Source organism: Lontra canadensis, unplaced genomic scaffold, assembly GCF_010015895.1.
Source record: "Lontra canadensis isolate GAN:19392208 unplaced genomic scaffold, GSC_riverotter_1.0 scaffold2, whole genome shotgun sequence".
Classification (NCBI taxonomy): Eukaryota; Metazoa; Chordata; class Mammalia; order Carnivora; family Mustelidae; genus Lontra; species Lontra canadensis.
This window is the reverse complement of record NW_022630996.1, coordinates 52,726,096-52,752,119: the sequence shown is the minus strand read 5'-3', so window position 1 is coordinate 52,752,119 and position 26,024 is coordinate 52,726,096. Positions and strand designations below refer to the sequence as shown.

Sequence of the window (26,024 nt, the reverse complement as noted above, 5' to 3'; positions counted from 1 at the left end):
ATAGTATTTCCAGGCTGGCTTCCCAAGGTACCCCCTCTAGAAAGTCCTCCTGGAAAGAGTTTGTTTTACCCAATTATGATCCCCAAAGGAGAATTAGGAGAATTCCTCCTTCTTGGCTCTCAAAGGTGACATTTTTCCATAGCTCTAAATTATGTGTAAATGTTTCTTACTGTCCTTCATTTGATAAACTCCTTAGGATCTTGATTACAATTGTGTCCTTAGTCATTGACACAAAGAATGTGTCAAATGCTTGCTGGAGGATGAATGATATCCAGTAAATGGATAGCAGGCTCCTGAACTGCCTTGCTCTACAAATATAAACCAATTTCAAATATTTAAGCAATGTTATGAGCAATGACTTTCTGAAAACAAAAATCTGTTGGACAATTGGCAAGGGTTGACTACCTGAGTAGAAATGGCTTTTAGATTAAAATTTGCTCTAAAAATGAAACAAGATGAAACCAGAGAGGGAGACAAACCATAAGAAACTCTTAATCTCAGAAAACAAACTGAAGGGGAGAGGGTGGGACGGATGGGGTGACTGGGTGATGGACATTGGGGAGGGTATGTGCTATGGTGAGTGCTGTGAATTGTGTAAAACTGATTAATCACAGACTGGTACCCCTGAAACAAATAATACATTATATGTTATTTTAAAAAAATTAAAAGCTACACTCAACTGAATATATTTCTTACATTTGTAGGTTTATCTCATTTAAAAACAACAATAACAACATTCTTTGTGATTTCAATAGCAGTGATATTTATGGGGCCAAAAGCAAAGTATCTGAAATATATAATTCAGAATCATAGCTTGTACAAATATGACCTTTTAAAAAAATTATTAGATGAAGGGTTTGTACTCGATGCCCGTAGAACACTTTTGAAAGCAACCCCCTGACTTTCTTACTTTTAATCAACCACAGGACAGGAGGAAAAAAACAGTATAATAGAAAGAGGATTGGCCTCAGAGGGTCATGGATTTGAATACTGGCTCCAACACAAGGCAAATCACCTTATCTTTCTAGATCTCAGTTTCTACATCTATATAATGGATATAAAATCTATTTTCCAAAATTGCTGTGGGGGAGAAACGAGCTGATGTATTTAAACTGCAGAGTTGGTACTCCATAAAAGCCATGTTTCTTGTCTGTTGGAAATTTACTCTGATGTCAGACGATAGATCTCAACTCTCAGTCAGTCCTCATTGATGCCGAATTTATATTCCTGTGACCTTCTGGATGACTTTTAGAAATGTCCTTGACACCTGGGAACACTCAGCCTGACTTCCTACCCACGTTTAAAACAATTTTCTACCTTCCCATCTATGTGTGTACCAATTCTTGGTCTCTAATAATTATCCTCCTCAGGCCAGGGACTGACACACCAGAACCCTCCCCTGGTCTCTGGTGGTTGGCTGGCTTGACACCTGACACAACAGGCCGGTCATCTTGCCTCTAAGATCTCATTATAGGGTTCAAAAAGTCTAGCACGGTAGTTGAAGGAGAGAGAGAATTGACAAGAAAGCACAACAGAGAAAGTCATCTCAAGAAAGTAAAATAGAATAGATGCCCAAAACAGAACAGTTTCTTAAAAGGAGGCAAAAGAATGGCCTCATGTCTGTAACTTCCTTAAAACCTAGAAAGTCTTCCTTGAATGAGGGTCACCAGTGATACTTAAGTCAGATTCTTGGTATTTGAAGAACAATGTGTCTTTGAACTTCGTAATAGTGATTTCACTTCTTTGTGATCTTCCTGAATTCCCTTTTATATTTAAAATGTTCCTTTTGTCCTGAATTCCTTCTCAAGTTTAAAAATAGCCGTTTGACTACAGGCATTTCATGTAAGCACATCAAAGAAAGCTACAAATCTTCTTTGTATCTGTATGACACACTCTAAATAAAACTCAGGTTTTTATTCTTGGTTCACTTTTATATTCCAAATTGAAGTTACACCCTGTTTCCATTCTGTCAAATATTATCAATGCTTATTAGTTTATCAAATATATTTCAAGGCAACACAGTCCACCCAGAAAAGAAGTTAATTATGAACGAAAGCCTTACCTTTGTTAGGAAAGATGGGTATCATTTGAGTCAATAAAGGAAGCCATTATCAGAAAGGCATTCAGGAAGCAGAACCCCATTGCCTCAGGTGTGTGTATGGAGGAGACCTAAAAATAATTTAGCATTTAGAGTTGGAACAGATACTTTTTCCTATACATACACACATTCTCACACACACCCCTGAAATCCACTCAGAATTCTTAAAATAATAAGTGTTATCAGTTAAAATAGAGGAAAAAGTCATGACATTTGTTATAAATAGTTCTTGTTATTTGAATCATTTATGACACAATTGAAGATACCAGTGCTTGATTCTGGATGATGTAATCTTACAGCAGGAAGAAGCATCGGTAGGTAGCTCACCTAGTTTGATATCAGCACCATAACAAGTCTTATTCTCCAACACACCCAGCCATACTTAATAAGATTTGTTAATTTACTTAAGCCTTCAATTTCTAATATAATTGTCAAGAATACTCCACACCATTGTTTCTCAAACTAACTGCCCTGAAAGACTCATTACTTATCTATACTGTGTAACAAACAGCCTCCAAATTTAATAGCTAAAATCGACCTACGATTATTATCTCACAGTATCTCTCAATCAAGAATCTAGAAACAACTCAGTTGGGTGTTTCTGGCTCAGGGTCTCTTTTGAGATTGTAGTCAAGCTGTGGGCTAGAGCTGCAGTCATCTGGAGGGAAATCTGCTTCTAAGCTTGCTCATGTGGTGGTTGGCAGTCCTGGCTCCTTGTGCCTACAGGCTATACAGCTCAGTTTTTCACCACACGGGTTTCTCCGTAGGGCTGCTGATGACATGGCTTCCCAAGTGCAAATAACCCAAAAGATAGAAAGCTCAAGATGGAGACCCCAGTCTTTTATGACCTAGCCTTGCAAGTCACAAACCATCACTTCTGCTGTATGCTGTTGGTCACAAAGACCAATCCAATGTGAGAGAGGGATGGCACAAACAGTGAATATCAGGAGGCTGTCATCATTTAGGGACCATTTAGAGGTCTCTATAAGACTTTTTTTTTTTTTTTAAGATTTTATTTATTTATTTATTTAAGAGAGAGAGAATGGGCAGGGAGGAGGGTGGGCGGAAGGGTCGAGGGAGAAGCAGGCTCCCCGCTCAATCCCAGAACCCGAAAATGATGACGGGAGCCTAAGGCAGATGCTTAACCTACTGAGTCACGCAGGCGCCCCATAAGGACGTTTTTCTCTTAAAAATATCCAATCTGTCACAGAGTTAACAGATTTATTTGCCATTCGAATGTATTCAAAATGGCTTCCAAAATTAGACTGAAGGCTCTACGGCAACAAGGACTTTATCGTATACGTGGCTCTATTCCTGCACATAGTTGAGTGATGTCTTGAAGGATTTAGTAAAAACATCCTATTTTTAAAGCTGCTAAACCTATGTTCCAGGCTAAATATTTGCATCCCCCTCAAAACACATATGTTGAAGCCCTACCTGGAATGTGATAGCATTGGGAGAGGAGGCCTCTGGGAGGTAATTTGGGTTAAATTAGATCATGAGAGTGGGGCCCTCAAGACAGATTAGGGGCTTTAAAAGAAGAGAAAGGGATTTCTCTCCTACCCCCCACCCACTTCTCCTCCTTCCCTCTCTCAGTCCCTCTCTTCTTCCCTCCTTCCCTCCCCAAAGGTCTCTCCTTTCCACCCTCTCCCCTCCCCATGCTCCCCTTCCCCCTTCACAAGCAGGCCATGTTGGCACACAGGAAAAAGCCAAGCTATGAAGAGAGAGCCCCAGAACACGACCATGCTGGCACCATGATATTGTATTTCCAATATTAAGAACTGTGAGAAAATAAGTGTCAGGCACCTATTCTGTAGTATTTTATAACGGCAGCCTGAGCAGACTAAGACACAAAGGAAATCAAGAACTTAGAGGAACAATACCATTTAGGGATTTAATACTCCAGGGTTGGGATATGTCTAATAATAGCTGAACTAAATCCCTTATGCTGAAGTTTGAATGTATTTCCTACTATTAAATTCTCTATTCAATATTCATTACCACAGTGTACCAGGCATTGTCTTACATGAGAAGTGCACAGATAATACAGCATCCCCAACCAAATGGGAAGCATAAACTAAAAGCAGAGATACAATAGCGACAAAACACCCCTTTGGAAGGGCCTTTCATGACATGCCCCCATGGTTCTCCTACTCACTCTCTCTAGCATATTAATCTGCCTTATTTTCATCATAGGATTCAGCTTGTATAAGATTTTCCAACTCGTGTACATATGTGTCCTAGTTTTTGTTTCCTTCCTGACCCCTCCTCTGTCCTCCTCCGCCTACCACAAGTTGTAAGCTCTGGAAAGTAGGGTGGATCCCGGTGGTCTTAAGGATTGTTTATAAGCCTGCCTAAAACTGGACTTGGCTCAAACTAAGCATGCACCACGTACGTACCCCTTGAATGAATACAGTTAACTAGAGGCACGTTCAAGGCAAGATGGAATCATTCACTCTCTTCTATAAATCCTGTCTCCAAGTGTCCATGACAGGACCTCAAATTCTACTTTTTCTTGTTTATGCTTTCGCTTAGGGTCTTGCCTCACAGGCTTTGTTCTGCCACCGAGTCCCCTTCTGCTAGATTCTGCAATTGTGTGGAGCCACAGAAGGACCCAATATTCTTGCTTCTGCGCAGTGATTCTGCTTTTATCATTTACATTACTTAATTTAGTTTGGAACTAAGTGATGTCAATGGGAGTTTTGCATGAATAAGGATAGCAAATGAATCTGTTCCAATTAAATTAAATTAAATTAAAGAGAAATTAAAGAGACATTTTCGAGGACATTTATTCTAAAAATTGATCTGCTTTGCAATTAGTCTCACGTAAAATTATTTTTTCAGTAGTCATGGAAATCACAGGTAGCCACTAACCCAAGATGAGTAAAGTAGACAATTTCCTCAAAATTATAAAAACTTGAATGGGAAAAGTGTTTTGTTTTGTTTTTTAATTAGAATTTTTTGTTGTTGTTGTTGTTAATTTTTAACTGTTCTCATTTGTGAAACATAGGAGGGTGAGGGATGAGTGGGAAGAAACACTGAGTTCTGCTCTGGGCACTGAACACTTTATATATTGCTTGATTTTCTCATGGGGTCTTGAGAACAGCACTAGCACTAACAGTATTAGTGGCCCTTTTTAAAGTGAAGGAAACCCTGAACTTGATTATTTCGAGATCGCTTGAGAGCCTTTATGATTTCCTGGAACTGTCCCATCATGCAACCTTTCACAATCTGCTGTTCTTACAAAGTATACTTTTCCAAATACACACTTGATTTTTAGGTTCAATCACTGAACAAGCTACCCACCTACTTTTATACTTTCCATTTCCCTCTGCTGAAAAAAAATCTGTTTACTGGGTTAGCAAAATCCACAGAAAGGGATATGCTATGAGAGCAAGCCTCCCGCTAATCTACACCCCCTGGGGGTTAGCCTTGGTGAGAAAAAGCTGAAGACAGTGTGGTCCCTAAGTTTATTATTAATTATTAGCATAATTTCACACGTATGCTAATAATGCAGGTTAACCAAGCCCCCCTGAATAAAATGTATCTGCCTAACAAGTCAAGTCTCAAAACTGCTTAGGTATATGTGGCAAAGTAGACATTAAATCTGAAGCATTATTTCCAATAACAATTATAAAGCTCGATTCACATAAAGATTCACATTCAGAAATGTGGGGCAACTTTATAAAGTCTGATAAAATTTCTTCAATAAAATGGGCATCTCTGTGAAACAAATTAAACAAGTAAATAAAAATAAAGTGAAGAAACCGATACTCAAAAAAGTGAAAGGATTCACCCACAAGTCATAGAACCAGTGAGCAGAGAAACAGAGACATAAACCTCAGGTCATTCAACTCCCATTCATCTCAAGACAATGAATGAAGGGATGCTGAAGATTTGTGCAAGTCTAGTTTCAAGTACTTTCTAAGGTGTAGTCTTGATAACTGTGATTACACAATAAAGGGAACACAGTTCTCAAAGTTTGTCCTGAGGGAAGGATGTTATCTTGGAACACTAATAGGTGTTGGGGTGGCGGGGGGGGGGGGTGCTGTGCTGGGGTAAGTTTAAGAAATGCTGAGTTGAATGCAATTAAGTTAATTTAAAATAAAATAAAACAAATAACCCGTTGGCACTTACCAGAGCCTTTAATATGAGAAGGTTCCCAGTGAACTAAATTTCAGTGGAGGTGGTTTAGGGCCACCTAGAGTTGGGGATGGTGAGGGGTTGGGGTTGAGACAGAGTAAACTTATCAAAAGTGTTTGAACACCTACTATTTTTCCCCTGGCAGAACATTGTTAGGACTAAAGCTCTATGGATTCAAGTGGGTGAACTACTCGTGCAAATTTTCTGAGCAAAAACAAAGCAGCAAAGCAGCAGTAGGAGTCGACCCCAAGGGCTACTAATTCTGTTGATTTAATATCACTATGTGGACATAAAAGACATTCTTTCCTAAGAAATGGTTACAATAGGAATAGGAGAAAATTGGTATTGATTAGTATTGATGAAATGATACTCACATTTCCATTTTTGTTCCATTTTTTTTTTTTCCTGTAGTGCCCTAAGGCTATCAGTCTCTCTGGCACCCAGAGGCTTAATGAGCTCATTCAGGAAAAAGGAGAAATTGTTTGTCACGTGGAATACCAGAGCATCTTTTATAAAGAGTTGCGGGTTCTTGAGTAGTTCATCAGTTTGGTCCGATTGGGGATTGGTAAAATTAAAAAAAAAACAAAAACAAAAACAAAACAAAACAAAACAAAACTCTGTAAGTGTTAACATAAAGTTAACAGTCTTTATTTTGCCAGATTAAGAACCCAAAGAATATCAGAAAAGGCATGGGTGCGGGCGGGTAGATATCAGTGGAGAAACGGGAAATACCTTTAACTCTAAAGTTCTTTTATAAAGGAAGAATACACTGTAATGAAACATTTTTAAAATACAAAGAGCATATAGTTGAAAAAGTTTTAAGAATTATTTACTACGATCTCATACCACCTATGTATTATATATGTATGTATATGTGTGTGTGGGTGCCTTAGTCTCTTCAAGCTGCTAAAACAAACATACACTGGCTGATTTAGAAACATTAAGACTACAAGTCCAGGATTAGGGCACCAACATGGTCATGTCCCAGAAAGAGCCCTCTTCTGGATCACAAATTCCCTACTTCTCTTGTATTCTCACATAGCAGAGGGTGGACGCAGGCAGCATTCTTGCAACTTTTACAGGGATGTTAATCCTATTCATGAGGGCTTTACCCTCATGACTTCATCTAATTCTATTTATTTCCCAAAGGCCTGACCTCCTAATACCATCATATTGGTGGATAGGGTTTCAACATATGAATTTGGGAAGAACATAAATATGCAGACCATTATAACTTGTGAAAAGATTTTACTGTGTAGGCACTTGACTGTGAGCCAGAAGTGGAAAACCACTATCCTAACGTCAATCCCCGAACCAAAGTATGGGCCCCTCAATCTCTATTTTAAACCCTCATTATTTTTCAGAGCACAGAAAAGAAATACATACCTCAATGCACTGCATATTATATAACACTTAAATGCTATGGAACTCTGGAATGTTACATAACACTATTTCTCTAATAAAACATGAATATTCGCAAAAAAATCAAGTAAATGTAGACTGTAACAAGGCTTGATATTAGTACAGGTAAGGATACAATGTTTAAACTACCTTTTAATCTTCAGAGTATTTTCAGATCTACGTCATCAATCCCCAACCCCCACCCCAAATATGGCTCTCCATTGAATTAATGAGGCTTAGTGAAACAACTTATTTGATTTCAGTCTTATATTTTGTGAAATTGACCTCAGCTACATTTTACTGTCTACAAGCACTTTCTCTTATGATTCTAGGTATGGGGTTTAGCAGTAAACTTAATCCCTTTTGGTTGGGAAGAATTGATGGAATGCCATTCACTGGGAAAAAGGAAGAGTGCTAAATAATAAGTAGGTAACTATGGGAGAAAATTATTTCCACAACTAAACTGAAGAATGTGTATCTGTGAACTTTATTTATTAATGAGAGGCAGCATAGCACAGCAGTTAAGAACATGGCTGTAGTTTAACATCTGTGGTCCCTAAATGCTTTTGCTTTCATGCGCTGCTTCCTACATTGGAAAAAAAAATTTTTATTTATATATATATGTATATACACACATATATATAATTTTATTGTTATTTTTTAAGTCTGCTGTCATAAGGAATCATCATGTATTTAATATTATTACATTCATATTTATTATATAATCAATGTTACTATGTTAATTTTTTACTTCTGATTTTCGAAGAAATTCAAATTGAAACATTTCTGTGACCCCCTAAAATATGGTGAGCCCTTGGCACTGTCTGTATGCTTAATGGAGAAGTCAGCCCCTGTAAGGAACAAAGATTCTGGAGCCAGACTGCATGGGTCCAAATCATGCCTTCTCTGCTTAACAGATGGGTGACGTGAGGTAAGTTACTTTACTTTCCTGGGCCTTCATTTATTTTGTGAAATGGGGAAAATAAAATATCTACATCACAGTGTTGATAAAAGGATAAAAGAAATTATCTTTTGTCAAATAGATCAATGCTTGTCACATTCACTTTCTCTCAGATTATATACATTTGATTATTTTAAAAAATTTGATATCACAGCTAAAATTTTTCTGAATGGAAACAAGCTGCTTCTTGCCTAGGAAGACAAATAATAATAAAAAAGATAACGCTGGATTTAGCTGAGAGAAAATGGGAGGGGAAGAAGACATTAAGAAAGGATACATTCCTGGGGCTAGGCTGCCTGATTCCAGAGCTTGCTTCTGTCACTTAATAGCTGTGTATGATCCTAGGCAGGTTGTTTAATCTCTCTAAGCACTGTTTTGACACTTTTGAAATGTAGATTAAAAATAGCATTCATGGGGCGCCTGGGTGGCTCAGTGGGTTAAGCCTCTGCCTTCAGCCCAGGTCATGATGTCAGGGGCCTGGGATCAAGCCTCACATCTAGGCTCTCTGCTCAGCAGGGACCCTGCTTCACCCTCTCTCTCTGCCTGCCTCTCTGCCTACTCGTGATCTCTCGCTATCTAATAAATAAATAAAATCTTAAAAAAAAAAAATAGCACGCAGCTTGCAAGGTTATTGTTGGCTTAAATGACCACTTAATGATATACTTAATAATAGTGGGTACATAATAAATAATAAAAAAATCAACACTTATTTTTATTTCTTTATAACTTTTCCACTTCTCCCTTTTTACTGCAACCTTTTTTGGGAATCCAGCTCACAGTTCCAATTATACAGAGCGACAGCAGTCAATAGGGAGACTAGAGTGTATGAAGAAATACGAAACTTGAACAGTAAGGAAATCCCACAATATAAATAAAAACTCTATCATTAAAAAATTATCTTTCTTGGGGCGCCTGGGTGGCTCAGTGGGTTAAGCATCTGCCCTCAGCCCAGGCCAGGCAGGATCCCAGGGTCCTGGGGTGGAGCTTCGCCTTGGGTTCCTTGCTCAGCGGGGTGTCTGCTTCTCCCTTTCCCTCTGACTCTCCCTCCGGCTTATGCTCTTGCTTGCTCACTCTTTCAAATGAATAAATAAAAAATCTTAAAATAAAAATCTTTCTCACCATTCTTTCACTAATCTCCACAAACACAAATCCTTTCTTAATTTGTATTATCAATTTAGCTATTACTAAAAAAAGGGGGGACAGGCAGGGAAGTAGGGAGAAAAAAATTAGGATTTGGGAAAGAAATGTTAAGTGTAACTTCCAATTAATTTGCTGTATGTATTATTGGTTCTAAAGAAGAATCTCAGATAAATGACCATTATCAAGAAGAACTGAAACATTTATATGTAAGCCAGTCCTTAATATTTACAAAATAAAATAATATTTGGGGAGAAAAATACAAATGAAGGCCCATGTAAGTGTGGGGCTCTGAGAAGTGATGCGTCACCTCTTGTGTTAGGACAGAACTACTTAGATGTTTCATTATTCTCTCCTAGTTTCCCACACTTTTTTTTCCCCAGGCAAAGAACTTTATTAACCTTGTTTCAAACTTTATTCCCAGGCTTCCTCAGCTTAATTAGCTGCAAAGAATGAATTGTGTGTAAGCAAAAACTGGAAAGAGCTGCGGTGTCCAAGGGGTCTGGGTTTAAAAATATTAGAGATCTAGATTTTATCAGATCCATGAACAAAATTTACAAGGTAGTCCTAATATAAGATAGCAGCTTCCCAGTAACTTCTTCAAGTTTTCCCTTCTTCAGAAGCTGACTCAATTCAGTTTACCTCATTCTTGGAAGCTTCATCAAAATTCTCCACAAAATGTGGAACTTCATCATCATCATCATCCTCTCTGGTACCAAATGGGGCTTTTCCTCCCACAGACTGTGTGGGCAGAGATTCAGCCAGTCTTCTTCAGCTAGTCAGACTGTCTGCACCAAGTTGGTTTAAGATACTGGGAAGCATGTCTGTCAGCTGCTTTGTCTCAGTGTGGTCTATGATGGAGAAAGTGTTCTCTGCCAGCGATGTCTGAACTGTGGGGTTGTTAGAATGGATCACTGTTCCTTGGTTTGTGAACATATTCCCTTCTTCAATACCAGAGATACTGTTTATCCCTAAATTCTTTAGGGAGAACTGAAGTTTTTTTTATCATCTGCTATAGCCGTTCTATGAGCCCTCTACTTTCCTCAAGCAGTCCCTTTCCCACCGGGGCACACTTGTGCTTGCAGTTTGGAGAATTTCTCTTGGTTCATGATAGTTTCTTTCATCTTGTTGGAGCAGAAATGGAACTGAGTCAAGGAATAGGGTTGGCGCTCAGGGAGTCTCAGGTGGACCAGCTGAGATTAGGGCACACAGGTGGGGAAGCAAGATGGCAGCTAGAGTTCTCATGCACTTTTCAGAATGAAAGTGGTAGGATGGATATTTGTGTTTCTTATTCATAATCTCATTTTAATGGTTGGCTTGTGTTCAACAAAAGTCTAATTCAATGAAGTGGCATATCTTTAATGGGAGAATAACAAAGAATGGGAATTTGCATTTCCTGTTTGATAAAATGAATACAATATATGGAATTAGGAAGTGCCTATTAATATTGTCAGGAGGTGATTTATGTACTATTACAAAAGATTTCCTTTCCAAATGAAGCCCTATAGACTGGCATTTTCTAAAAAGAAGAGTTGAAAATTGTGTATGTAAATATAAAATTACTTTTTAAAATATGGGGCAAAGGAAAGTATGTAGAACATATTTGTCTATTCATATGAGATTTTCCTACAATTTGACTACTTAGCTTATTTTCTGTGGGTTAAGGAAACCAAGGATGACTTCTCTGGTGATGTAAAAGTTTCATAGACACTTCATAAGACAGGCTGCATCCCACCATGGTACTATTTATTTGGGGTTATTTATACTTGTAGTAAGCTATTTATATTATCATTTCTTTGGGGGAATGGGTGAAAACTTACTTTATAGGATAGAAATTTGTGTACTTCCATAAGCACAAAGTGTGGCGAGGAAATTTTACTGAGAGAATTATTTTTTTAAAAGATTTTATCCATTTATTTGAGAGAGACAGAGAGCGGTGAGATCACAAGCAAGGGGGGAGAGTAGAAGGAAAAGCAGACTCCCCTCTGAGCCAGAGCCCGATATGGGACGATCCCAGAACCCTGGAATCATGACCTGAGCCAAAGGCAGACACTTAAATGACAGGGCCACCCAGGAGCCCAGGACTAATCATTCTGACTTAATTTTCATAGACTGAAAGATAATGGCTTAAGATTCTTTATGTTCTAGACGTGACATTGCCTACTTTCTAACTCTGTGAAACTCATTTTTTAAAAAATTTATTTATTTATTTATTTATATTATTATTTTTTAAACATATATTTTTATCCCCAGGGGTACAGGTCTGTGAATCGTCAGGTTTACACACTTCACAGCACTCACCATAGCACATACCCTCCCCAATGTCCATAACCCCACCCTCCCTCTCCCAACAACCCCTCCCCCCATCAACCCTCAGTTTGTTTTGTGAGATTAAGAGTCACTTATGGTTTGTTTCCCTCCCAATCCCATCTTGTTTCATTTATTCTTCTCCTACCCCCTTAACTCCCCATGCTGCATGTCCACTTCCTCATATCAGGGAGTTCATATGAGAGTTGTCTTTCTCCAATTGACTTATTTCGCTAAGCATGATACCCTCTAGTTCCATCCACATTGTCGCAAATGGCAAGATTTCATTTCTTTTTTTTTTTCTTTTTTTTAATTTGACAGATCACAAGAAGGCAGAGAGGCAGGCAGAGAGAGACAGGAAGAGGAGGCAGGCTCCTGCTGAGCAGAGAACCCAATGCGGGACTCAATCCCAGGACCCTGAGATCATGACTTGAGCCGAAGTCAGAGGCTTTAACTACTGAGCCACCCAGGCACCCGGCAAGATTTCATTTCTTTTGATGACTGCATAGTATTCCATTGTGTATATATACCACTTCTTCTTTATCCATTCATCTGTTGATGGACATCTAGGTTCTTTCCATAGTTTGGCTATTGTAGACATTGCTGCTATAAACATTCAGGTGCACATGCCCCTTCGGATCACTACGTTTGTATCTTTAGGGTAAATACCCAGTAGTGAAATTGCTGGGTCATAGGGTAGTTCTATTTTCAACATTTTAAGGAACCTGTTTTCCAGAGTGGTTGCACCTGCTTGCATTCCCACCAACAGTGTAGGAGGATTCCCCTTTCTCCACATCCTCTCCAGCATCTGTCATTTCCCGACTTGTTAATTTTAGCCATTCTGACTGGTGTGAGGTGATATCTCATTGTGGTTTTGATTTGTATTTCCCTGATGCCGAGTGATATGGAGCACTTTTTCATGTGTCTGTTGGCCATCTGGATGTCCTCTTTGCAGAAATGTCCATTCATGTCTTCTGCCCATATCTTGATTGGAATATTTGTTCTTTGGGTGTTGAGTTTGCTAAGTTCTTTATAGATTTTGGACACTAGCCCTTTATCTGATAATGTCTTTTGCAAATATCTTCTCCCATTCTGTCAGTTGTCTTTTGGTTTTGTGAACTGTTTCCATTGCTATGCAAAAGCTTTTGATCTTGATAAAATCCTGAAAGTTCATTTTTGCCCTCACTTCCCTTGCCGTTGGCGATGTTCCTAGGAAGATGTTGCTGTGGCTGAGGTTGAAGAGGTTGCTGCCTGTGTTCTCCTCAAGGATTTTGATGGATTCCTTTCTCACACTGAGGTCCTTCATCCATTTTGAGTCTATTTTCATGTGTGGTGTAAGGAAATGATCCAATTTCATTTTTCTGCATGTGGCTGTCCAATTTTCCCAACACCATTTATTGAAGAGGCTGTCTTTTTTCCATTGGACATTCTTTCCTGCTTTGTCGAAGATTAGTTGACCATAGAGTTGAGGGTCTATTTCTGGGCTCTCTATTCTGTTCCATTGATCTGTGTGTCTGTTTTTGTGCCAGTACCATGCTGTCTTGATGATGACAGCTTTGTAATAGAGCTTGAAGGCCGGAATTGTGATGCCACCAACTTTGGCTTTCTTTTTCAATATTCCTTTGGCTACTCGAGGTCTTTTCTGGTTCCATATAAATTTTAGGATTATTTGTTCCATTTCTTTGAAAAAAAATGGATGGTACTTTGATAGGAATTGCATTAAATGTGTAGATTGCTTTAGGTAGCATAGACATTTTCACAATATTTATTCTTCCAATCCAGGAGCATGGAACATTTTTCCATTTCTTTGTGTCTTCCTCAATTTCTTTCATGAGTACTTTATAGTTTTCTGAGTATAGATTCTTAGCCTCTTTGGTTAGGTTTAATCCTAGGTATCTTATAGTTTTTGGTGCAATTGTAAATGGGATTGACTCCTTAATTTCTCTTTCTTCTGTCTTGTTGTTGGTGTAGAGAAATGCAACTGATTTCTGTGCATTGATTTTATATCCTGACACTTTACTGAATTCTTGTATGAGTTCTAGCAGTTTTGGAGTGGAGTCTTGGGTTTTCCACATATAGTATCATATTGCGAAGAGTGATAGTTTGACTTCTTCTTTGCTGATTTGGATGCCTTTAATTTCTTTTGTTGTCTGATTGCTGAGGCTAGGACTTCTAGTACTATGTTGAATAGCAGTGGTGATAACGGACAACCCTGCCGTGTTCCTGACCTTAGCGGAAAAGCTTTCAGTTTTTCTCCATTGAGAATGATATTTGCGGTGGGTTTTTTATAGATGGCTTTGATAATATTGAGGTATGTGCCCTCTATCTCTACACTTTGAAGAGTTTTGATCAGGAAGGGATGCTGCACTTTGTCAAATGCTTTTTCAGCGTCTATGGAGAGTATCATATGGTTCTTGTTCTTTCTTTTATTAATGTGCTGTATCACATTGATTGATTTGCGGATGTTGAACCAACCTTGCAGCCCTGGAATAAATCCCACTTGTTCGTGGTGAATAATCCTTCTAATGTACTGTTGAATCCTATTGGCTAGTATTTTGGTGAGAATTTTCGCATCTGTGTTCATCAAGGATATTGGTCTGTAGTTCTCTTTTTTGATGGGATCCTTGTCTGGTTTTGGGATCAAGGTGATGCTGGCCTCATAAAATGAGTTGGGAAGTTTTCCTTCCATTTCTATTTTTTGGAACAGTTTCAGGAGAATAGGAATTAGTTCTTCTTTAAATGTTTGGTAGAATTCCCCCGGGAAGCCATCTGGCCCTGGGCTTTTGTTTGTTTGGAGATTTTTGATGACTGTTTCAATCTCCTTACTGGTTTTGGATCTGTTCAGGCTTTCTGTTTCTTCCTGGTTCAGTTGTGGTAGTTTATATGTCTCTAGGAATCCATCCATTTCTTCCAGATTGTCAAATTTGTTGGCGTAGAGTTGCTCATAGTGTGTTCTTATAATTGTCTGTATTTCTTTGGTGTTAGTTGTGATCTTTCCTCTTTCATTCATGATTTTATTTATTTGGGTCCTTTCTCTTTTCTTTTTGATAAGTCTGGCCAGGGGTTTATCAATCTTATTAATTCTTTCAAAGAACCAGCTCCTAGTTTCGTTGATTTGTTCTATTGTTTTTTGGTTTCTATTTCATTGATTTCTGCTCTGATCTTTATGATTTCTCTTCTCCTGCTGGGTTTAGGGTTTCTTTCTTGTTCTTTCTCCAGCTCCTTTAGGTGTAGGGTTAGGTTGTGTACCTGAGACCTTTCTCGTTTCTTGAGAAAGGCTTGTACCGCTATATATTTTCCTCTCAGGACTGCCTTTGTTGTGTCCCACAGATTTTGAACCATTGTGTTTTCATTATCATTTGTTTCCATGAATTTTTTCAATTCTTAATTTCCTGGTTGACCCATTCATTCTTTAGAAGGATGCTGTTTAGTCTCCATGTATTTGGGTTCTTTCCAAATTTCCTCTTGTGATTGAGTTCTAGCTTCAGAGCATTGTGGTCTGAAAATATGCAGGGAATGATCCCAATCTTTTGATACCGGTTGAGACCTGATTTAGGACCCAGGATGTGATCTATTCTAGAGAATGTTCCATGGGCACTAGAGAAGAATGTGTATTCTGTTGCTTTGGGATGAAATGTTCTGAATATATCTGTGATGTCCATCTGGTCCAGTGTGTCATTTAAGGCCTTTATTCCCTTGTTGATCTTTTGCTTGGATGAGCTGTCCATTTCAGTGAGGGGAGTGTTAAAGTCCCCTACTATTATTGTATGATTGTTGATGTGTTTCTTTGATTTTGTTATTAATTGGTTTATATAGTTGGCTGCTCCCACGTTAGGGGCATAGATATTTAAAATTGTTAGATCTTCTTGTTGGACAGATTCTTTGAGTATGATATAGTGTCCTTCTTCATCTCTTCTTATAGTCTTTGGCTTAAAATCTAATTGATCTGATATAAGGATTGCCACTCCTGCTTTCTTCTGATGTCCATTAGCATGGTAAATTCTTTTCCACCCCCTCACTTTAAATCTGGAGGTGTCTTCGGGTTTAAGATGAGTTTCTTGTAGGCAACATATAGATGGGTTTTGTTTTTTTATCCATTCTGATACCCTGTGTCTTTTGATTGGGGCATTTAGCCCATTAACATTCAGGGTAACTATTGAGAGATATGAATTTAGTGCCATTGTATTGCCTGTAAGGTGACTGTTACTGTATATTGTCTCTGTTCCTTTCTGATCTACTACTTTTAGGGTCTCTCTTTGCTTAGAGGACCCCTTTCAACATTTCCTGTAGAGCTGGTTTGGTGTTTGCAAATTCTTTCAGTTTTTGTTTGTCCTGGAAGCTTTTAATCTCTCCTTCTATTTTCAATGATAGCCTAGCTGGATATAGTATTCTTGGCTGCATGTTTTTCTCATTTAGTGCTCTGAATATATCATGCCAGCTCTTTCTGGCCTGCCAGGTCTCTGTGGATAAGCCACCTCCCAGTCTCTGGCCCGGAGGAGTTGAGAGCCCGGGGCCCCACTCCTCAGTGCGCCTTCAGAGAACAGCACCCAATTACTCTCATCTCCCTGGTCTCCGGCCGCGCTCCAAGCTCAGCGAGCCTGTGACCGGTTCAAGGTAACCCCGAGCTGAGAGTCACTCCTCAGCTCTGTCTCTGTAGCCGGCTTCCCGGCTCTAATACCTGTAAGCTCTGCGACACTCAGACACCCCCGATCCTTCTGTGACCCTGCAGGACCTGAGGCCACGCTGACCCCGCGTGGGCTTCACCCCGGTTTAGCCTCTGGAGCGATGTCCCTCAGCGGAACAGACTTTTAAAAGTCCTGATTTTGTGCTCTGTTGCTCCGCCGCTTGCCGGGAGCCGGACCCTTCCCCCGCGGTCTATCTTCCCGTCGCTTTGGATTCACTTCTCCGCCAGTCCTACCTTTCAGAAAGTGGTTGATTTTCTGTTTCTAGAATTGCTGTTCTTCTCTTCGATCTCTCGTTGGATTTGTAGGTGTTTGCAATCTTTAGATAAGCTATCTAGCTGATCTCCCCTACCTGAAGTAGTCTCAGCCTGCTACTTCTCCGCCATCTTGACTCCTCCTCCCCTGTGAAACTCATTTAATGATGTCTCTCCTTTAGCTTTTCTAACTATAAGACAGAATTACTAACTTTTTTGCTTTCTTGCCTACCCGCAAATCCTAAGGACAAATCTGAGTATTCAGAGTTTAAGTCAATGCCTTTATTTTAGTCTCATTAAAGTGTTGCAAGCAATTCCCACTCATAAAGGCTAATGTGAACAAAATATGTATGCCTATTATAATTTACAGTTACTGAACTGATTTCCAGAAAACATCCCAAATCTTAAAATTCGAAAAAAAGCTGGCACTTTGACATTGTGGGTCTTTGGTGAGCAATAGGGACATGTTTAACAGATGCCTCTACTAAAGGGTATTTCTTTTTTTTTTTTCCCCATTTTGTTTTATTTTATTTCTTTTCAGTGGGTGTGGTGCATAAACAATGACATTTGGAACACTGAAAAGAAATTAAAGGGTATTTCTTTAGGAAAATCATAAATAAGTGTTCTAGTCCAAGATGGTGATGTAGAAAGATCCTGTGCTTACCACCTCCACAGAACACACAATATTATACCTATTTAGAAAGCTATTCCTCCTAAGAAGAACTGAAGGCTGACTGAACAACTTCCAAACAACAAAAGACAGAGACAATGACAAAAGAGAATAGCAAGAGAAACAATCCATTCCTTCAAGTTTACACAAAGTAGCTGTTTTGCCTAATCTATATGAACAAACACAGAATGTCAAGCAAAATAGGGAGGCAGAGGAATTTGCTCCAAAAAAAAAAAAGAAAGTTACGAATAAATAGATGTAAAATATGGCAATATACACATAAAATATGGAGTAAAAAACATTTTTAAAGAATATATTCAAACTTAAATGACCATGTGATACACTACATCAACAAAACAAAAAATAAAAATTATGTGATCATTTCAATAGACACAGGGAAAGCATTTAGCAAAATTCAACATCTGTTCATGATACAAACTCTCAATGGTATGGGAATAGGGAGAACATACCTCAACATAATAAAAACCATATAGAAAAATCTGCAGCAAACATTATACCCCAAGGAAAAACTAAGAGCTTTTCCTCTAAGATCACGAACAAGACAACAATGTCCATGCTCTCCACTTTTAGTTAACATAATACTGGAAGTCCTAGCCACTGCGATTGGACAAGAAAAAGAAGTAAGAGGCATCCATATTGGTAAGGATGAAGTTAAACTGTCACTATTTGCACTACTCTGCATAGAAAGCATAAAGACTTCATCAAAAATCTACCAGAAGTAATAAATGAATTTGGATACAAAATTAATACCCAGAAATCAGTAGTGTTTCTATACACTAAGAGCAAAGTAGCAGTAAGAGAAATTAAGGAAACTCTTGCATCTACCATTGTCCTAAAAATAATAAAGTACCTAGGAATAAACATAATCGAGGAGGTGAAAGATCTGTATACTCTGAAAACTAAAAAACACTGCTAGAAGAAAGTGAAGATGGCACAAAGAAGTGGAAAGACATTCCATGCTAGAAGGGCTAGAAGAATTAATATTGTTAAAATGTTTACCCTACCCAAAGCAATCTACAGACTCAATGCAATTCCTATCACAACAATAATAGCAGCCACAGAACTAGAACAAAAAAATACTAAAATTTATATGGACACACAAAAGACTGTGGGTAGGCAAAGCAAGTTTGAGAAAGAAGAACAAAGCTAGACCTATTGCAATTCCAGATTTCAAGATAAACTACAAAACTGTGGCAATTAAAGCAGTATGGTATTGGCACCAAAATGGACACAAAGATCTATAGGTCAGCCCCAAAATAAACCCATGCTTATATGATCATTTAATCTATGACAAAAGAGGCAAGAATATACAATAGGTAAAAGACCGTCTCTCCAATAAACTAGTCAGCAGCATGCAAAAGAACGACTGGACCACTTTCATACACCATACACAAAAATGAACTCAAAATGTTTTAAAGACCTAAATGTGAGATATGACACCATAAAAATCCTAGAAGAGAGCACAGGCAGTAATTTCTCTGACATCATCCACTGCAACATTTTTCCAGATATGTATCCTAATGAAAGGGGAAAAAAAGCAAAAATAAACTGTTGGGCCTACATCAAAATAAAAAGATTTACACAGTGAAGGCAAGCATCAGCAAAACAAAAAGGTAGCTTACTAAATGAAAGAAGATATTTGTAAATATATATGTTATTTACTATTACATATAATATATATTATTACAAATTATATATTTTATGTATTAATATATATTATTGTACAAATGATATATCTGATAAGAGGCTAATATCCAAAATATATAAAGAATCTACACTACTCAACACCAAAAAATTTAAACAATCTGATTAAAAAATGGGCAGAAGACCCAAAAAGATATTTTCTTTTTTTTTTTTTTCAAGATTTTATTTATTTGACACAGAGAGAGAGAGAGAGAGAGAGAGCTATCACAAGCAGAGGGGAGGGGTAGAGGGAGAAGCAGACTCCCTGAGCTCGGAGCCCTATGCAGAGCTCAATTGTGGTACTCTGGGAACTTGACCTAAGCCAAAGGCAGATACTTAACCAACTGAGCCACCCAGGCTCCCGCTGAAATGATATTTTCCAATAGAACACACAGATGAACAACAGACACATGAAAAGATAATCATCAGGGAAATGCACGTCAAAACCACAATGAGATATCACCTTATACCTGTCAGAATGGCTAAAATTAAAAAGAAAGAAAGAAAGAAAGAAAGAAAGAAAGAAAGAAAGAAAGAAAGAAAAAAAGAAAGGAAGAAAAAGAAAGAACTGTGTTGGCAAGAATGCAGAGAAAAAAAAAAGAACCCTCTTGCACTGTTGGTGGCAATGTAAATTGGTACAGTCACTGTGAAAACAGTACAGAGGTTCCTCCAAAAATTAAAAATAGAAATACCACATGATTCAGTAATTCCACTACTGGCTATCTACCCCCAAGAAAATGAAAAAAAACTAGTTTGAAAAGATACATGCACCCTTATGTTTCTTGAGGCATTATTTATAATAGCCAAGATAGCGAAGCAACCTAAGTGTCCATTGATAGATGAATAGATAAGGAAGATGTCATACACACACACACACACAAACACACACACACGCGCGCGCGCATGCACGTTGGAATAAGACACAGACAAAAAAAAGGATGAGATCATGCCATTTGTGACAACATGTATGAGCATAGAAGGTGTGATGCTAAGTGAATAAGTCAGACTAAGAAAGACAAATAACCATATGATTTCACTCATATGTAGAATCTAGAAAACAAAACAACAAATAAACAAAAGAGTAGAATCAAACCTATAAACACAGAGATCAAAATGATGGTTGCCAGAGGGAAGGGAAGAGGAAGGATGGGCAAAATGGGAAGGGGAATGGGAGATAGAGCTTTCAGTCATGGGAATAAAAAGTACAGCACAGGGAATGCAGTCATTTATATTGTAATACCATGTATGATTACAGATGGGAGCTACCCTTGTGGTAAGCACAGCATAACGTGCAGAGACCCTAAATCACTATGGTACACACCTGAAACTAACGTAACGCATACGTCAACTATATTCAAATAAAAAATTAAAAATATATACATGATTTTGCAGCTTCTCTGGTGTGTTTTATTTGTTTAAGTCATCTCTTCTGAGATCTAGATCATCTCTAGAAATCTAATTGAAATTGACATTCCCACAAATACTGGGTGGTGTTTTGTTTTGTTTTGTTTTGTTTTGTTTTGTTTTGTTTGCTTACCATGTCTTCCTGTATACTTTGGTATGTTGTTTATTTTTCACACTTGGAGTCTTGAAAGCTATACACATTGTTTTCAGTTTTTCTAATAGTGCTGTTACAAATTTGATTAATATAACCACATTTGTATTTGTCATTTACTACTTCTAGAGATTAAGTAAAAATTAAAAATAAAGAGAAATGAAAAAAGAAATAAAAGGAAAATATTCAATGTGTTGAGTAAACAAAATATGCTTGAATTACTACTTTTCACCTTCTAATAAATTAGTCCAGAAATTCTAGCTCAGTCTCCCTACATTTCTGAGCTATAATTTTCTGTTCAGTTAAACGTATACATGCAGAGGGGCACCTGGGTGACTCAATCAGTTAAGCACCTGCCTTCGGCTCAGGTCATCATCCTAGGGTTCTGGGACTGAGTCTGCAACAGGCTCCCTGCTCAGCGGGGAGTCTGTTTCTCCCTCTGACCCTCTCCCCTCTTATGCTAACTCTCTCATTCACTCTCTCTCAAGTAAATACATAAAGTCTTTGAAAAAAAATATACATATGCAGAAAAATGAAGTCTCTTTTGGTAAACATTGATATAATTATGGTATCATTATTTCTGATTTTTCAGAAGAACAAATAATGTGAATACATATTCTTTTTGGCCTTAGCCGAGTACTTTCTACAATTCATAAAACCTTACTGATGTTTCAGAAAGAAAAAAGAAAAAATCCTAATTAAGGCAAGCATACATTCCTTATATTTAGTGAAATAAATACAACATATAAACAGAGGATGATGCTTATTTCAAGACACTGCCATTGCCTAAAGTGCTTTTAGATTTCATCCTTTTTAGATGTCATCAATGTTGGCAACATATTTTTGTTGAAGAATATTAATATAAGAGAGCCATCAAGTGTGGGTTTTCTTTCAAACAACTATAACCATTTGGAGGGCATTTTGTGAATAAAAAAAATGTGGGTAATGTTGCCTTTGTTTGAACATTGGTGTGAGTTTAAAGTCATAGTATTGATACTCACTTTGTTGGGGAACTCAAATAGACTCTGAAAACAATCAGAAAAGGGAATTCTGAAATTGTTAGCTGATACAAGAATCAGGAGCTTTTTTCACTGTTGATATTGACTGATGAATGGCAGTGAAGATGGAAGTTCTCAAGATATTCGGCTAACGCCAGGAAAATAAAGTATTTGAAAAATCATAATAAAAAATTCAAGTTAGCTAATGCTTTGGCATCTCTCATTACAATTGTTGTAATTTGCAGATGATACCACTGAGAATCAGAGAAATTAAATGATTTAATCAAGTCCACAGGGTTAAGGTCAGAAACCGGGAGTCGAGTCAGGACACTTGACACACGGTGGAGTGTGTTTCCCACCACTACATCACGGTGACAAGTTCACTGGACTCTTTCTTGAAGTAACTAAGCTTTGTAAAGGCAAATCTCCTGAATGTGTAGTGATGTACACTCATAAGGGCTAAAAATAAAAAATAAAAAATAAATTTTGATTTAAAAATTTTTACCTTCTGGGTAAGTAAAAATTTGGAGAGCTTTACATTTTTATGCACACTAAAAAATCCTAGAAAATTTATATGTGCAATGATCCATTCTAACAAACTACAACACTGTTTTCTCTCTCCCTCTCTCTATAGTTTGAACTTTGCTTTTTGATGCTCAGAGGGAAGGAAAATAATTCTAATTTAATTATTCAGATTATGTTTATAATTTATCTTCAAACAATTTTTTTACTGCAGTATTTGCTGCCATTATAATTTTTAGTTTCTAAACTCGCTAACAATAAATGTCACATTATCTTTCTTGTCATTAAATCAGATGGACTCTGACTCTAAGCTTCTTCTTGCTTGGTTGGTAAGAGATCCAACTTCAGTCATTTTGGCAACATCTACGTGCCTTTTTGGGACTACAGAGGAATTCGGGATTTTCACAAGATGACTGGAAAATGGGGGAAGGCCTCAGCTCTTTAGTCAAACAGAAACCTGATGACATACTCAATATACAAGCCTACATCTTCTTAAAGGTAGGTGGTTGCAGTCAAAAGTAGCTTTTCAAGTACTTCAAGACCTACCTCCTTAGAAGACCCATGTTCTCAACCAAACTCCCCCAGGTTCTTCCATGCTCTTGGGGTTTCAGCAAGGACTGACGTATGGACCCCTGTTAATCATGGGTCCAAGAACTGTTCATCACCTTCCTAGTCGAGACAATCTTTTTCTACTTTGGTTGCTTCTGCTCCTCTGTATCTTCCTCCATTCCTCTCTCTCTCTAGCCTCCAGCATAATTCCTCAATAAACTGAGACTTCTGAAAGAAACACTGGGAGGGAAGTTTATCTTTAGGTAACAAAGGGAGCGCAAATTCTAGCTACTTTCTGGAATGAGGATGGGAGTGAAATAGAGATACCAAAATGAAAATAGCTCTTGTTTTTTCTAATCCTTCCATAGCAATGAAAATGAAACACAAATTAATGTCTACCAATAAATTATCCTGTTCCACGTTCTACACTCAAGACCCTCACAAATATGATCTGCCAACTGGTCACAAATAATGGCTACACATAATTCTTCATCACTACAATACCCTCTTATCAGAGGTACCCTTGGAGCCAATACAATTCTAATTCTTCATTTTATAAAAATGAAATTAAGAACCAGAGTGAGACATCCTTTTTCTTATCATCACATACATACTTCGGTAAAGGTAGTATTAATTAGCAGTCCAATATTCTTTGTGCTGAAAAACTCAAACACTTTTCCTTATGAATATGAATAAATGATGGTAATGAAAGCCAGAGAATTTCTTAAAGCACCAACATTGTCAAAGTTGACTACAGTTTCAGGTAACTTGAGCATGGCTCTTGCCTGATCTACATCTGAACCCTAGTTAAAAATGGAACAATACAACAGTGAGTAATCATATAGAAGTAAATGACTTATTTTTTTTAAGATTTTATTTATTTATTTGACAGAGAGACAGAGATCACAAGTAGGCAGAGAGACAGGCAGAGAGAGAGAGAGGGAAGCAGGCTCCCCACTGAGCAGAGAGCCCGATGCCAGACTCTATAGGATCATAGGGTGGAGGCTCATTTTCCTGGGGTATTTTTCTTACCTGTTTTCTATTCGTGGCAAGTGGGGGCAAACAACACATCTGATGGGACACACTCTTCAGAACTCCTGGAAAAAAAAGACAAAGAACCAGCAGTTATTAAACTGTATGTGGCAAAAAAAAAACAAAGACCAAACAGCAAGCCTCATTTTGACATGAAATTCATGGTAAAGCTGGGCTAAGGATTCTTAGTAGGCCACCCAAACAGATACAAAATAACTGAGAGTTAAAGAGAATTCAGTATTGGCTCTTTAAATTTATGGCAATAATACTTCTTAAACAACTCTTCATGTTGAATTTTCAGACCCAGCCTCTCAGGTATGACTATTGTATAAGTTACTAGTTGCATATTAATTTCTAAGAAGGGAAAAATGGAACAGTTCATTAGGCCCCTAATTTTTCATTATTTTTGAGCTTTCTAAATGTTCTATCTTGTATACAAGGAACTAGAAAGGAATTTAAAGGTGTGACTATCCCAGGATTGTTAAGAGAATGTATAGCTAAATGCATATTTATAGATCTTATTAAGTATCAAGACAAAAGTAGTAAACTTTTTGAAATAAGATTGCATAATATAGCCTAACAGGTGCACCTGCGTAGCTCAGTCACTTAAGCTTTTGGCTCAGGTTATGATCTCAGGATCCTGGGATCGAGTCCTGCCCTGACCTCCCTGCTCAGCGGGGAGCCTGCTTCTCTCCCTGCCTGCTGGTCCCCTTGCTTGTGCTCTCACTCTATCTCTCTGTCAGATACATAAGTACATTCATACATGAAGCCTAACAAACTGTTCTTACATAATATTTTGCTTAGACTATAGATAATCATTGGCAAGTACTCAGGGAGGCAAAGATTTGGTAAAATTAATAAATATTGAATATTTTTTCACTGACGTCATTTCCACATGGAAGTCAATTTAAATATATAAGTTATTCTGCAGTGTATTTATGTAAACATGCTCCATGAAGTTCCCTTTAAGGGTTTATTGAAACTGATTTTAGGCCACATGCATCAACAAGGTAATTGTAAAAAATTTCTATCTTGAGCAATTTTCACATGAATTTTATCACTGCAAATTAAAAATTATACTATTTCATTCTTCTGTTTGGTGGTGTACATCCCTTACAGACAAAATCCCTTAATATTTTTAAGTATAGTTTTACTCATTTAAATTGCTAACATGAGTAAAATCACTGTAATTTCTCATACCAGTAGAATTATGAGTAATATCGAATGATTAATATAGGCCAGTCTTATGAAAATTTTGTCAAGTATGAAGACAAAATTAAATACACATATTTTTCCAGTTTCATAATGGAGATAGAAAAACTACATTTCAATAGTGGTAAATTTTCACTTATTTTCTTTTCAAGTTCCACTTGTTACAAGGAGTGCGTCTAAAATCATGTCTATAGAAATGAAATATTTTAACGTGCATTCCTATTTCAGATATGAACGACAAATGTAAACATAATAAAAACTAATTGTAAAGACACATGTGGTAGGTAGATGACTGTTCCTCATTCTTCCTATTTTTCCTGTACATCCATGCACTTTGCCCTGTCATTTTGGAGTTCCCCTCACCAGAAGCATTTATATTGGGTTTTGCCAGATTACTGTCTTTGGCCAGTGGAATGTGGGCATACATGACAGTGTAGCAATTCAGTTTATTTCTTGAGGTCGAGTGATATACCAAGAAAGAAATGCTTCAGGTAGCTGCTGCCCCATTAGCTCGCCTCTCCCCAAAGAAGAGTCATGAAGCCTGAGCCCCACTGCCAGTCTGGGGCTAAGCCGAGCTGAAATGCATCCTAAAGCAGAACTCAACATAAGCTGAAGCACAGTCAATGGACTGCAGAGTGTGCAGGCCAATGCTTCTCACTGTCCACCAATAAAAATGTGTGATTGCTGATGACACAGCATTATTGAAGCAACAGAATACACTTCCACAAGGTTGTACGATATATTCATACAAAAGTGAAAAACAAACATGCTAATTCCTGACAAAACAAAGAATTGTCTA

At 37.8% G+C, this 26,024-nt stretch overlaps 1 protein-coding gene and 1 pseudogene across 1 annotated transcript in view; both read right to left on the bottom strand.

Annotated features, from left to right (window-relative positions):
* ETV1 (ETS variant transcription factor 1) overlaps nt 1–2,137 on the bottom strand; it is a 100,927-nt gene extending 98,790 nt beyond the window's left edge. Inside the window, exon 1 of the mRNA XM_032874046.1 lies at nt 2,063–2,137. The gene's annotated coding sequence lies outside the window, so the exon portion shown is untranslated. The remainder of the gene's footprint in view (nt 1–2,062) is intronic.
* Nucleotides 2,138–10,324: 8,187 nt separating this feature from the next.
* On the bottom strand, nt 10,325–10,864 carry LOC116872591 (annotated as a pseudogene).
* Nucleotides 10,865–26,024: the final 15,160 nt, after the last annotated feature.